The 13,930-nt window shown below is 37.8% G+C and overlaps 1 long non-coding RNA gene across 1 annotated transcript; it reads left to right on the plus strand.

Moving 5' to 3' along the window:
* Nucleotides 1–959: 959 nt before the first annotated feature.
* Nucleotides 960–1,848, plus strand: LOC147498111 (uncharacterized). The gene is made up of 2 exons (XR_015194217.1): nucleotides 960–1,098; nucleotides 1,349–1,848. It is a non-coding gene; the product is annotated as an uncharacterized LOC147498111 (long non-coding RNA).
* The last annotated feature ends 12,082 nt before the right edge of the window (nucleotides 1,849–13,930 follow it).

Raw genomic sequence — 13,930 nt, forward strand, 5'->3', positions numbered from 1 at the left:
TAGTAATAATAGGAAGAAAAGGGGTAAATACGAATTGGATTGAAGGTGAAGACTTTAGCGGCTAAAACTGGATGCCAATTTCGGATTAGATAAGAATTCGGATTAGATAAGAATTTGGATTAGATAAAAATTCGGATTAGATAAGAGTTTGGATTAGATAAGAATTTGGATTAGAGAAGAGTCCAACCAGCAATGTAAAACTAGATCGAAGAAATATTATATACGTGCTGGTTAAGCTCCATATACAAAACAATATACGGAAAAAAAAACTAAGTAGAGAAAGATATACAAGGATGAGTGAGATGGCGTGGCAAGGCAGCATGCCATGAAGAATTGGAAATCAAGTTTCGAATCGATAGAGACGTTTATGCACAGACAATGAAAAGAAAAATGTTAGTAGAACAATCTGATCAACTGACAAGGTGTTTTCTTTTCGCTCCTCCTATGTGGTTTTTGTTCCGTCTTATTCGATAGGTTCTAATCGACCACGGTAAGTGCAATCAAATAATTTTTTAGGCGTGTCAAGTGGGGTAATAAACTGGGGAAACAAAGATATCTCTGCTAACACCGAAAATTTAAATGGTGGGGCTTGGAATTGAATTGCCAGAAATTAAGGCCATGAATTATATGGAGCATGTGAACAAGGAATAATGATTTGGTGCAAGTGGGGCATGCCACTGTTGAATACAAATTGTAAGGTTTCTGAACCAAGGAGATAAAGACGAGTATCAAGAATAATGTCGTTGGAACATGAACATGAACATGAACGTAACATAATTTGGATGAAGCTATAAAAAGTTTATAAGGAAGCTATAAACTCTATTATATATGAAAGTGGGAAACTAATTAAGGATTTTTATATGTGGTTGTAAAACACTTAATCGGTATGGTTAGAGAATTTTGCAATTTTGTACTTGCAGGAAAAGAGGATTTGGGAAGATGACAGTATTGACACAGGATGAGCCGATGAGGAATTCGAAGATGGTGATGAAAAACACGCTGCAAAGCAAGTCGCAAGAACGAAGTAACCACTGAAAATTGACAAGTACCATCTCATGTAACACCATTCACGGAGGGAAACCGTGAAACATGTTAAAAGTAAGTAATTAATGTTAATTTGGAAACTATCGAGCATATTAACAAGAACAATGAAAGAAATTCGTGGATGAATGCGATTTTTTTTTTGTAAGTGTGATGCCCAAACTACGAAAAATCGCAGAGATTATAACAAAGTGGTGTCAATGACTTCTGATAGCCATATAAAGAGTATGTCAATATTTGTTATTAGTTATTTTTAAATTTGGTTAAGTCAGAAAGACTGACGAAAAGTTTATTCTTATCGTCGCAGGTAGAAACGGCGGTATGATGGGCGAAAGAAATTCACGAAAAGGCCGCGAAGAAAAGTTTCGCTCCGCATGATCTCAATGCCTTGAAAAAAAGAAAGAAGGTGAAGATAACTTTCAATTTGCTCAGAAATTTGACGTAATGTAAATTTTCGCCGCACGGAGAAACGACGGTTTTACGAGCAAAATATAGTCACAAAGAGTCGATGGAGAAAAGTTTCGTGCAGAAAGGCATCAATAAATGTCGTAGAAGAATTAAAGAAGCTGACAGAAGTTTCGTTGAGAAAGAGCGGCACAATGCCTTAGAAAAAAAATGACTGCGGAAAGTAGTTAACCGAAAGCGCTAAGCGAAGCCAATGCAGATTTCGAAGAAGAAAATGAAGATTTAATCGAACAACCGTAAGAAAATTGACATAGACAATTGATTAAGTAATTGTGTGAATGTAATATCATAGAGCTAAAACTTCTTTTGATGAAAAATAAAAATAAAAATGGGTTTGTTATTGAATATTGTTGTTGTGTCAGATAACATACCTGCGGAAAACTGACAATGTTGTAGATTTATGTAGTTGAAATGAAATAGAGCGAGACACCCCCAATGCTAACTTTAAGCTTGCAAAATTAGATTGAGCGAAAAAATACTCCGACGCAGAACTGACAAAACGAAACAGGGTAACTTCATCAGATGTTGACATAGCGCGAGTAACCGACTAAGCGAGCGTAAAATCGTTCAATTTAGACTGACGAAATTAAATGTGGTAAGTTCATCAGATTTTGTCGTAGCGATAATACGACTAAGCGAGCGTAACAGCGTTCAACTTAGACTGCCAAAATTAAACGTGGTAATTTTGTCAGATTTTGTCGGAGCGATAGTAACGACTAAGCGAGCATAACAGCGTTCAACTTAGGCCGGACGAAGCGGCTTAAACGGTAACCGTCGATTTTGTCGTAACGATAGTAACGAACTAAGCGAGCGTAAAAGCGTTCAAACTTAGGCGACGGGGCTAAACGCAGTAACCGTCGGATTTTGTCGTAACGATAATAACGACTAAGCGGCGTAAAAGCGTTCAACTTAGGCCGAAATTAAAATTAAACGGTAATTTTGTCGATTTTGTCGTAGCGATAGTAACGAACTAAGTGAGCGTAAAAGCGTTCAACTTAGACTGACGAAAATTAAACGTGGTAATTTAAAATTACGATTTTGTTAATAGCGATAGTAACGACTAAAGCGGCGTAAAAAGCATTCAACTTAGGCGGAAAATTAAACGTGGTAATTTTGTCAGATTTTGTCGTAGCGATAGTAACGACTAAGCGAGCGTAAAAGCGTTCAACTTAGACTGACGAAATTAAACGTGGTAATTTCATCAGATTTTGTCGTAGCGATAGTAACGAACTAAGCGAGCGTAACAGCGTTCAACTTAGACTGACGAAGCTAAACGCGGTAACTTCGTCAAATTATGTCGTAGCGATAATAATGTTGTGATGGAAACATAATTATACCATTATAACTGAAGTGAAAGAAAGACTGTATTGATCACCAAATCTTGAAAAGTGCAAAGATAATAACAGAAAAGAAACAATTGAACTGGAAACAGACTAACAAATTTTTGTCCGATTTTTCATTCAACTTGTTAATTTTGTCTGCTCACTTAGTAAAATAATTTGTTGCGACGAGCCAGAAACGAACACTGTCAGGGGCTGTCGAAAATAAACCAACAATGTCAAGGCCTCATTTCGCAAATGACCAAGGTTTATGGATTGGATGACGTTTTGTCGCGGGAAGTTGGCCCATATATCATGTGTTTGACAAGGCACACACTTCTCGGACAAACGCTTAACATCCTTTGGCATGTATGACCACCAATACCATTAGGTCATTGCTATGTGAGCGAGACTTTGCCCCCGGGAGTGGTGTTCACATAGTCCTGAATGAATTCCTTGGAGGCCTACTAAATTGGTCATTCTGCCCAAACAACGAAAGATAGGATTGAGACTTGTGCTGCTGTGATATAGTTTTTTAGTCATCAGGAATTCCTGAACATCGTCAGGTGCATGATCGTCGTCGGTAGATACCGAGACATTATCAGTGCCAAGCTCGTTGGAATCATCTTACAGCATAAGTGGTTAATCTAGTGTTGTCATAATAGTGACGACTTGATTTTCCACGGATAAGTATGCGATAGAATCAGAATGCCTTACATCATAACGCCGGATCTTTGTCATGCGGTAATGATAGGTGTAAAATTTCATGTAATTCGTTGAACGAAGTCTAAATAAACGTCCATTCTATCATTGCGAGCCGCATATTATCATTCAAATTGGCTAACGACTAGCTTAGAATAATTAATCGTAACTTAGTCACCCCCAGTTGAAGAGTTGTGCGTATACCACAAATGACAGTTTCGGACTCGGCCATATTATTTGACGCGTCAAATCCCCAATGTAGAGACCTCTCAATTATGTCTTCATTCAGCTTCAAGATGATACAAACAAGACCGGAGGCAGACTTATTATGCGAACTATCGGTGTAAATCGCAAGTAGCTGATATATCCGATAAATATTTCAAGTCATCACCCCCGGGAGATAATGACAATTAAGGATCGACGTGTTCCTCATCAAGTAATGCGTTCGACATAGGAATACCATCAATAAGAAAATCAGCCACTAGCAAAACCAAAATTTGTCTCTTTTTAACTGTATAAGTGGCAGAGACAATGTTGTAAGCGCTAAGGTAACTTGTCCATTCTGCGACTCGATCCGTAGATGTTGCGAAAAAACTTGTGCAGCGGATATTCGACAAGTATAAACTTCGACTATTCCTTTTTTGAAATAAGTTTAAGACGTCTGACAGCATGAAACAAGGCCAGTGTAATATTTTCAATATAAGAATGCCTCGAGACATATGACGGACATTATCCACAACAGATGATGAAGAATCGTCAGAAGCAATAACTTCGTGCTGAATAATTTGGCGCATCGGTGGAACGGTAGCCGGGTCGTATACAATCGGATGTTGAAAAGGAATAGGAGGGAGTAGTTCGATACCGCCAGGTTGACCTGGAACCGCACATTTGTGATGATCATCAGTAAGTGCATCGAGAACTTAGGCTCGTCGAGTATTCGTCATAACTTTTGTAGAACGTGATTGTCGGTTTTGCATAAGAACCGCAGACGGCGCCAATTATGTTTCGACCAAATATGATCAAAACACTAAGTGTTGACGAAAGAGACGAAGAACGTAGAAAAGTAGTTAAAAAAATGATGGTGATCAGGGGAATGATGAGACTGTACCTTGCGGTTGCCTACGTACCCAAATTATCAATGGAATCAAGTCTCAAGAACGTAGTTCTTTATGAAAAATAGTTTGGTATTTATATAGGTAGAGTAGAGAATCCTTGTAGCTCAAGTATTCTTGTAGCTTGAGTAATTGTGATAGAATATAAATCTCAACTGATAATTATCTCTTTGATAAGAAACGAATCTGGACATAAATCAACGTACATTCGTGGCAAGCCATGTGGCTAAGGTTCAACCTTAGACACACGAGTTAATGGGCCTGTACATTGATCCATGATATTGCGAATTGGGCTTTAGCCCTGTCGATTAAACGAATAAAGTGGAGATTCCTACCAATGGACGTTCGCCACGTAAGTGGGGGTGGAAACAGTATCTTAAAGTTAAAGCAGTCGATACTACGTTTTTCGACCCAGTTGGGTACGTTTGATTGGTTTTCTAACCTGATTGTTTTGTATGTTCTTAGATTTAGGTGTGTTATTAATCTAATATAATGTTGATTTATTTTCACATGCGTTGCTTTACTATATTTTTGTTAGCCTTAAGTTACATCATTGGTACTTTCGTTCCACTTACAATTACAAAAGGAAGGATTTCTTAGCACTTGGTTTCTTTTGCAACAAATTGAAGACAAAGAATCTAAAAAAGCATCACATTTTGGGTATGAATTTGAAGGTCTTGGTTCCCCAAGTCATGGCTCAGTCTTGAAGGTTGGACGACTCATTAATGCTTATCTAGCGAAAATTTCCCCTGATTCATATCTAGATCTACGGAAATTCATTGCTATCATTGAAATCTTGCTTGACTATGTCCGAGTTATTAATGATGGACTCTACAAAGCAGCTGATATATATTTGAAGGCAACTTATCCAACTTTTTATTTTTGTTAGTGTTGCAGTCTGAATTCATTTTAATATATAGAGTGATGCTGTGATTCAGTGTTAATTCGACTCTTTCTTATGCTTTACTTCACTTTAATTTGTGATGGGCCCTAATTAATAGATTTCTTTCGTAGAACAAAATTGAAATTTTTATCACAGGTTTGTTTTGAAATTTTCATGTTTTTAAAAGTGATTTTTTTTGTAATTGCACTAATAGTAAATTAAGTATTTATTTGCCTTCTATCACGGACCATGATAAGCACCCAAAACTGTATTATAAAAACCTGTAGAGACATAACATTTCGGTCAATTTTGTGCTTAATAATCATGAAATAATCGCATCTTCGTGCTTTTTGCAGGTTGGAGCAACTAATGTAAAAATGATGATAAAGCCAGCATTTAAGCACGGAATAGGGTGTATACACATGCCTTCCGATCAAGCCCATGTGAAGCCCAACAAATTCGGACTAAAGCCCAAAGACTCAAATAGTACAGAATCCAGTCAGAAACGGGATTATGTGCACAGAAGCATCAAACTTCCGAAGCTCATATCTCTTGAACCGGGACTCGAATCGACGAGTGAGCTGCTCCGGACGATCGCCGCGATGAACTCTACAAATAGGCGGAAGTTGTAAAAATGCCAAAAGACCGGACTGCCATCGACACCGTGACGCGGGACCCACTAGGCCCAGGCCCATAAGATTTGATGAGTCATCATGCAAGTCAAGACAAAGGTGCAAATAATTGGTGCAAATTTGACACCTTGCATGAAGTTAATGAGTTAGTTGGATTTAGGTGATGATTATCTAAAAAATGAAAGGTGTCAAATGGGGGTTAGTTGTGGATAAGTGAAAAATAAATGAGAGGAGAGTGTTTCCGTGGTAGAAGAGAAAAAAGCTCTCTTATGTAAAGGGGGCTGATTTTGGGAGTTGGAAGCTTTTACTTCCTTGACTTTTACTTTTCATTTACATCCATGTCTTTAATTTTGTTTTTAGTTCTTAGTTTTTAGAGAAAAGCTTGTAACTTGTTAATGGGGAACTCTCTCTAGTTTTTAAAAACTCTTCTTTATTTAGGTAAACAGGTTGTAGTTTTCTTGTTTCATTCTCTTTCTTTTTCATTTCACATATCTTCTTGTAGTTTAATTCAATCCTAGGATCATGAGCTAAAACTCTCCCAAGGGAAGGGTTAATGATGCTCATGTGAGGATCATGCTACAAATTTAGGATTCCAAAATCACTACTTAAAAGACTTAGGTTCTATTTTTCATCCTGTCCCAAAATGACAGAGATTGACAATTATCTGATCAATTGTTGTAAAGTAGAACTAGGAGTTAGAATGATATTTCAAGAGATCATAGGCATCACTCCGAATCTCTTCAAGCTCATTTAACTGCAATTTTCGCTTCTCGTCTGCCGCATCGGTATTATAATTTAGGCTTTTGATAGCCCATAGAGCACGATGCTCGAGTTCAACTGGAAGATGACAAGGTTTACCAAAAACGAGGCGGTAAGGGGACATGCCTATAGGTGTCTTAAAAACTGTTCTATATGCCCACAAGGCATCAGATAATCGAAGAGACCAGTCTTTTCTAGATGGATTAACTGTCTTTTCTAAAATTGATTTAATCTCTCTATTATAGACTTCTACGTGGCCATCGGTTCCGAGGATGATACTGGAGTTGCCACTTTGTGAGTAACTCCATATTTCTTTACTAATGATTCAAAAAATTTATTACGAAATGTTTTCCCCATCACTAATTATAGCTTTGGGAACGCCAAATCGAGAAAATATGTTCCTTTACTTAAAAAATACGACCGTTTTATGATCATTCACACGACATGCCAACGCTTCAATCCATTTTGACACATAGTCAACAGCTACTAGTATGTATAGGAAGCCATGACTATTTGGAAAAGGACCCATAAAGTCGATCCCCATACATCAAAAATGTCTACAATTAAAATTGGATTTAAGGGCATCATATTGCGTTGAGTAATCGCGCCCTAGCTGGCCGACAAATGTTGCATGCTTTGCAATGCTCGTGTGCATCTTTAAACAGCGTTGGCCAATAAAATCCACATTGTAGGACCTTGGCTGCAGTTTTCTTACCACCTGAAATGACCACCACAAGATTGTTCATGGCAAAAGGATAACACGTCATTATGTTCCCAACGGGAATGCAACGGCGTATCGGTTAGTCGAACAATACTTAAAAAGGTAGGGATCATCCCAAAATAAAATTTCACATTGGATAAGAACTTCTTTCGTCCGCTCGAGTCCAATATGAAGGGACCTCCTCGGTAACTAGGTAGTTTACTATATCGGCATACCAAGGAGATGAAAAATGGAATACAAATGTTCATCCGAAATGAATCGCAGATTGGTTCGAACTCATTATTGACATCATTAACGAAGTCGCGGATAAATGGTCCGCTACCACGTTCTCGCAACCTTTTTTATCTCTAATTTCTAGAGTAAACTCTTGCAAAAGGAGGATCCATCGGATCAACCTCTGTTTGGCATCTTTCTTTGCTAATAGATAACGCAGCGCCGCATGGTCAGTGTAGACTATTGTAGAAGAACCAACTAGGTAAGGACGAAACTTATCCAGGGTATATACAACTGCTAGAAATTCTTTTTCAGTGGTGGTATAGTTACGTTGAGCGTCATTAAGAGTTTTACTAGCATAGTAAATGACAATTGGCTTGTTCTCTCGGCGTTGCCCTAAGACAGCTCCAATAGCGTAGTCACTCGCGTCACACATTAATTCAAAAGGTTTAGACCAATCAGGTGGTTGAATTATCGGAGCTGTAGTCGTACGTACTTTAAGGTCTCAAAAGCTTGTTTGCAATCGAAAGTGAAGTCAAATCGACATCTTTAAGTAAGAGATTTGTTAAAGGTCGGGCAACCTTTGAGAAATCTTGAATAAATCTCCTATAGAACCTTGGCGTGTCCTAAAATGCACGTATTTCCCGAGGCCCAAGTTGGTATAGGCAAGGAAGCAAATTTTTCAATCTTTGCTTTATCGACTTCGATTCCATCCTTCAAACAATGTGACCTAGTACTATTCCTTTTGTAACCATAAAATGGCATTTTTCCCAATTAAGAACGAGATTTTTCTCTTCACAACGTTCAAACCTTTTCAAGATTTGATAAAAGCAGTTATCAAAAGAATTAAATAATGAGAAATCATCCATGAAGACTTCCATAAACGTTCAACCATATCAGCGAAGATATGAAGCATACAAATGGAATGTACCGGGTGCATTGCAAAGGCCAAATGGCATTCGCTTTATATGCAAAAGTACCAAAAGGGCGGTGAACGTTGTTTTTCTTGGTCGGCAGGATCTATGACGATTTGAAAATATCCGAAAAGCCATCAAGAAAATAGTAAAATGCATGACCCGCTAACCGTTCAAGCATCCGATCAATGAATGGAAGTGGAAAATGATCCTTATGAGTGACTGCATTAAGTTTTTCGATAGTCAATGCATATTAAGCCACTTCACCGGAATGCGGCGGATATGCATTCATCTTTATCATTTCGCATAACCGTAATTCCGGACTTCTTGGGAACAACATGGACTTGGACTTACCCAAACACTATCCGAGATGGGGTAAATAATACCGCATCAAGTAACCTTAAAATTTCTTCCCCGTACCACATCCTTCATGGTTGGATTTAGACGACGTTGCGGTTCACGTGATGTCTTGGCATTGTCTTCAAGATGTATCGCGATGAGTGCACACAAGGGTCAATGCCTTTAATGTCATCGAGAGACCATCCAATAGCGAACGGTGGTGTTCTTGAATGACCTTAATTAAAGCGTGATTCCCCGATCGCCAAATCAATTGTGATGATATGATAATTGGGTGACTACCATCCGGATCTAATTGTATGCGTATTTTAAGTCCGAAGGAATAGGCTTTAAGTCGGGGGTGGGAGGAGTGGGTATTAAAGATTCTTGAGGAAAGTCGTCTTCCACAGAGAAAACAGATTTATGTTCTTCCAAGTCGCTTGATAGGATGGTAGTAGAGTCAATTGGTGGTATTGATTCTAAAAACTCATGTACCTCCTTTGAATAATCATCAACATCAAATTCAGAACCGCCAAAAGAATGGAATTGGTGTACTTCATCTTTAGGAAAAGAGTTTGTGAAATATTCTTGTACGAGGGTGTCAATCATGTTAATCTCACCATCAATATCATTTTCTAGAATTTGTTTCATCAACTTGAACACATTAACCTCGACAGAAAGATTTCCGAAGGACATGGTCATGGACCCATCCCTACGGTTATGAGCGCATTAGCAGCGATTCTGCGAGGAATGGGCGCCCTAATATGATAGGAATGGAGTCACAGGCAACTTCACGTATCCAAAATGACAAAATCTACGGGATAAAAAAAAAAATCTTGGACTTTTACAAGGACATTTTCCACAATGCCTTTCGGATGCTTAATGGATCGATCGGCTAATTGTAAAGTCATCGTGGTAGGTTTAAGCTCATGTAGACCTAGTTGTTTGAATAAGTAATAAGGAAGTAAGTTCACACTAGATCCTAGGTCTAGTAATGCCGTAGCCGTATACTTATCACCTAATGTGCATGGAACTGTTGGTCTACCGGGGTCCTTGTATTTTACTATACCATTGTATTCAGTGATGGAAGGAAATTGTTCAGTAAGGAAAGCCTGTTGAGGCACATTTGTTCTTCTTTTTGTGGTGCACATGTCTTTCAAAAATTTTGCATGTTTTGGTAATTGCTTTAGGGCATCGAGAAAAGGTAAGTTTATTGTCAAATTTTTAAAGGTTTCCCTAATTTCATCAAAGTTTTCATCCGGTTTATTCTTTGCCAAACGGGCAGGAAATGGTGCCTTAGGGCGGAATTTGGCATAAGGGTCCACTGTTCGTTTCCCAATTGTTTAGATTGTGACGTTGTTGAACTTGGTGTGTCCATTTGAGGGTCATTATCTGAAACAGGTTCCTTGGAACCTCCGGTATCGTTTGTTTTATCATCTGGCATACGGATTTGATTATCAACGGTTTTCCCAGATCGAAGAGTAGTGATTGCATTCACCTCACCTTGGGTTGGAGTACTTGTACTAGGTATATTGGTGAGTTCAAAGGCAGTGTTTGCTGGCTTAGGGTTCGGAACTGCTTGGCCAGGAAACACGCCTTTCTGGCTCTTGTCTTGTGCTAATTGTTGAATTGATTGTTGGATAGACGTTAGGATTTGTGATTGTTGGTTCATGTAAGCGAAGAACATCTCACTTGTCCTATCAATAGCAGGAGGCATAGGTTGTGCAACAATTACTAGTTCCGCGATTATTCTTGAGAAGTTGTTGATTATAGCAAGAATTTGGATTAAATTTGGAACAAGGTCGGTTGTTTTGATAGTTAGCATTTGAATTACTTTGAAATTGATTTTGACTTTGTTGGTATTGCTGATTATTTCCTTGGCGGTATGGAATAAAATTGTTGATTGGTCGAAATTGGATTTGCAAAACCTGGAGGAGCCATTTGTTGTTTATTCGGTGCCAAAGCCGAAATTAGGATGTTGTCTCCATGGTGCATTAGGAATATTGAATGCACATGCCTCCTCCGGTGTTTGGGTAGGGGTAGCATGTAACAAGGGACAATAAGCATCAAGATGGTCTGGACTAAGACATAGAACACATGGGGAAGTGTTAACGTTCATGGCCTGTTGTGGAAGTTGATCGTTTACTTGAACTACAAGAGCATCTACTTTTTAGTAAGGGTTTCTATCAGTTTTTTCAACTTCGGGATCGGGTTTTACCTCAAAAATAGACGTAGCTTTTGTAACATTATCCTTAGATGACCTAGAAGAATCAGTGTTACCCCAATGTGTACCTTTTTTGCTTGTTTGTCAAGAAAAGTATATGCTTCAGTAGCTCCTTTGTCCATGAAGCAACCGCTCATTATATCAAGAGTTTCTTTTTGATGATCGAAAAGTCCATTAAAGAATGAACGAACAAGGACAGCTTTGTCTAGTTGGTGATGAGGACATTCTAAAAAGAATATCGAAAGCGACTCCATGCTTCCGTAAAGGATTCATGAGGATTTTGATGAAAGAATTGAATTTTCAAAGCATTTCAAGTAGTTTTCTTACGAGTGTAAAATTGAAGCATGAAAGCTTGAACAAGTTTATTCCATGTGTCTATGGATTGTGGCTGTTGTCCCCGCTAGCCAAATTGACGCTTTATCCGCTAAAGTGAATGGAAAAAAGCAAGCAAGAGTTGTTCCTTAGAGGCGGCCGGATGGTGAAATGTTGTGGCTACTTGTTGTAGCCTACAAAGATGATTGTACGGGTTTTTCATGATCCAAACCATGATACATAGGTAACAAACTAAAAACGTTTGGCGGAATTCGAAAATCACCGACAATGTCCTCAAGTTTGATGCGGGAAGAAGGTCCTTCCCCGTAAAAGGTCATATAGAAGTCCGAAGGGCTTTCACCGGCTTTGGATTTTCGTCGACCATAATGAATGACGGAAAATGTGACAAGGAATCTTGTTGATTAATAGATGAAGAACTTTGTGGAGGTGAGAACTTACGCAACTGCTTATCATATTTTCTCCTACGATAAGTATGTTCAAATTCTTTAGTAGAACCAGACCTTAATCTCATGCAAGCATAAACTTAGATCTAATTGATGAAGGAACTTATTATTACTTGAATTTTATAATTATGTTCAATCATTAGAGTTGAACAACGTAGGCCTAAGTTCTTTAACGTAGCGGTGAAACTAGGAATACGTGTACATAAACCAACAACCCGTCACAAGAGAGATATGAGGGAGGCTTTCCGTGCAAACGGTTCTAATTAAGTAACCTCAATCTGTCAAGTTTCCTAGACACCGTTGGAATATGATTAAGAGTTATGGAATTAAAATTTATGCACGTCATTTTTTTTTTTTTTTTTTTTTTTTTTTTTTACCATTTATGCAAGGGTGAAAATACAAACATACAAATACGATCTACTCATACTATACTAGATGCATTAGCATGTGAAGATACTCTACTCATAATGATAGCTATCACGAATAGGCAAGGTTGTATCATCGATAAATATTTCCATAATGCATGCAAATATACATCGAATAATATATATGTACGCTAATTTGTAAATTGATATTGCGTGAGTCGATATCTACGATTCTGAGCAAATTTGAATTACTCATAACGTATTTAGATATGGTAGCATGTGAAAATATTATAATGACGATATATATACTAAAATGTGAAAACATAAACTAAGCAGGCAACGTATTTTACCTAGACTAAAATACGACTTTTGTATTGCATAATAATTCGATTTAAATCAATACTCATTGAGATTGCAAATGTCATATAGAGAGCAGCTTCACCCCTTAGGGTTTAGAAACAACTTACCCAACTCAGATTTTAACCCTCGTTGGAATGTTCTCCTTTTCATGACAAAATCGACTTATTAAACAACACCATTTTCTAAAATGATGATTTTGGAGGGGAAAACAGTTGATTTTGACCTCGAAAATGACCTCGGTGGAGACAAATGCGTCTTGTAGCCGTCGAGATCTTTCGAATTGAGCTCACACGCGTGATTCGTAGAACCATAGCCAAAGTTATGGCCAAAATACCAAAACACATCCTAATTATTATGTATAACTCCTAAGTTATAGATGCTAACATGCAAATAATCACTCACTCAAGAATATATATATGCTAAACATGTGACTTAGATATATATATATATATATATAACCATGCAATACAGTTCTATTTTTATGTATATATACATTAATATATAATTCATGACCGTTAACCGCATATATATATTCACAAAAGTATTCATTCATGATTCATGCATATTACTAACCTAATACGCAAAAATATAGTCCATTAACTACAACATAATAACTACATACATGTGAAGCATGCAAAAATATTAAAAATTTGGAACCTGTAAGCTTCCCGCAAGTCCACCAAATAAAAGAAACGTGCACAACCGACCAAATGTTTCACAAGAAGCTTAGTGATTGTTGTAGCCTAGTTTCCGTGTCCTAGCATTTGGAACCCGCTTCCAACCAAAACCGAATGTTTATCAAGATAGCAAAAATGGGAAATTTAAAAAAAACGAAGAAAACATAAGAAAAAGAAATATATGGAAGGATGAGCGTGGGGGTTTCCCCTGGAGCAATTCCAGGTTGCAAGCACGAGTCCTTGGTCTTTAGAAATGGCGGGTTGGCATTTGATCTTAGCACTTTTCAGTGTTTTTAGAAGTTGACTTACTACGTGCTAAAACTCAATAATTCCTTACTCACTGTTTTTTTTCTTTGAGAATGTCAATCTATTTCGAGTAGGGATTTCGTTCCAACTTCTAAGACAAGAATTTAAATGATCACAACTGGAAT

This window comes from Coptis chinensis, chromosome 5 (genome assembly GCF_015680905.1).
Source record: "Coptis chinensis isolate HL-2020 chromosome 5, ASM1568090v1, whole genome shotgun sequence".
NCBI lineage: Eukaryota > Viridiplantae > Streptophyta > Magnoliopsida > Ranunculales > Ranunculaceae > Coptis > Coptis chinensis.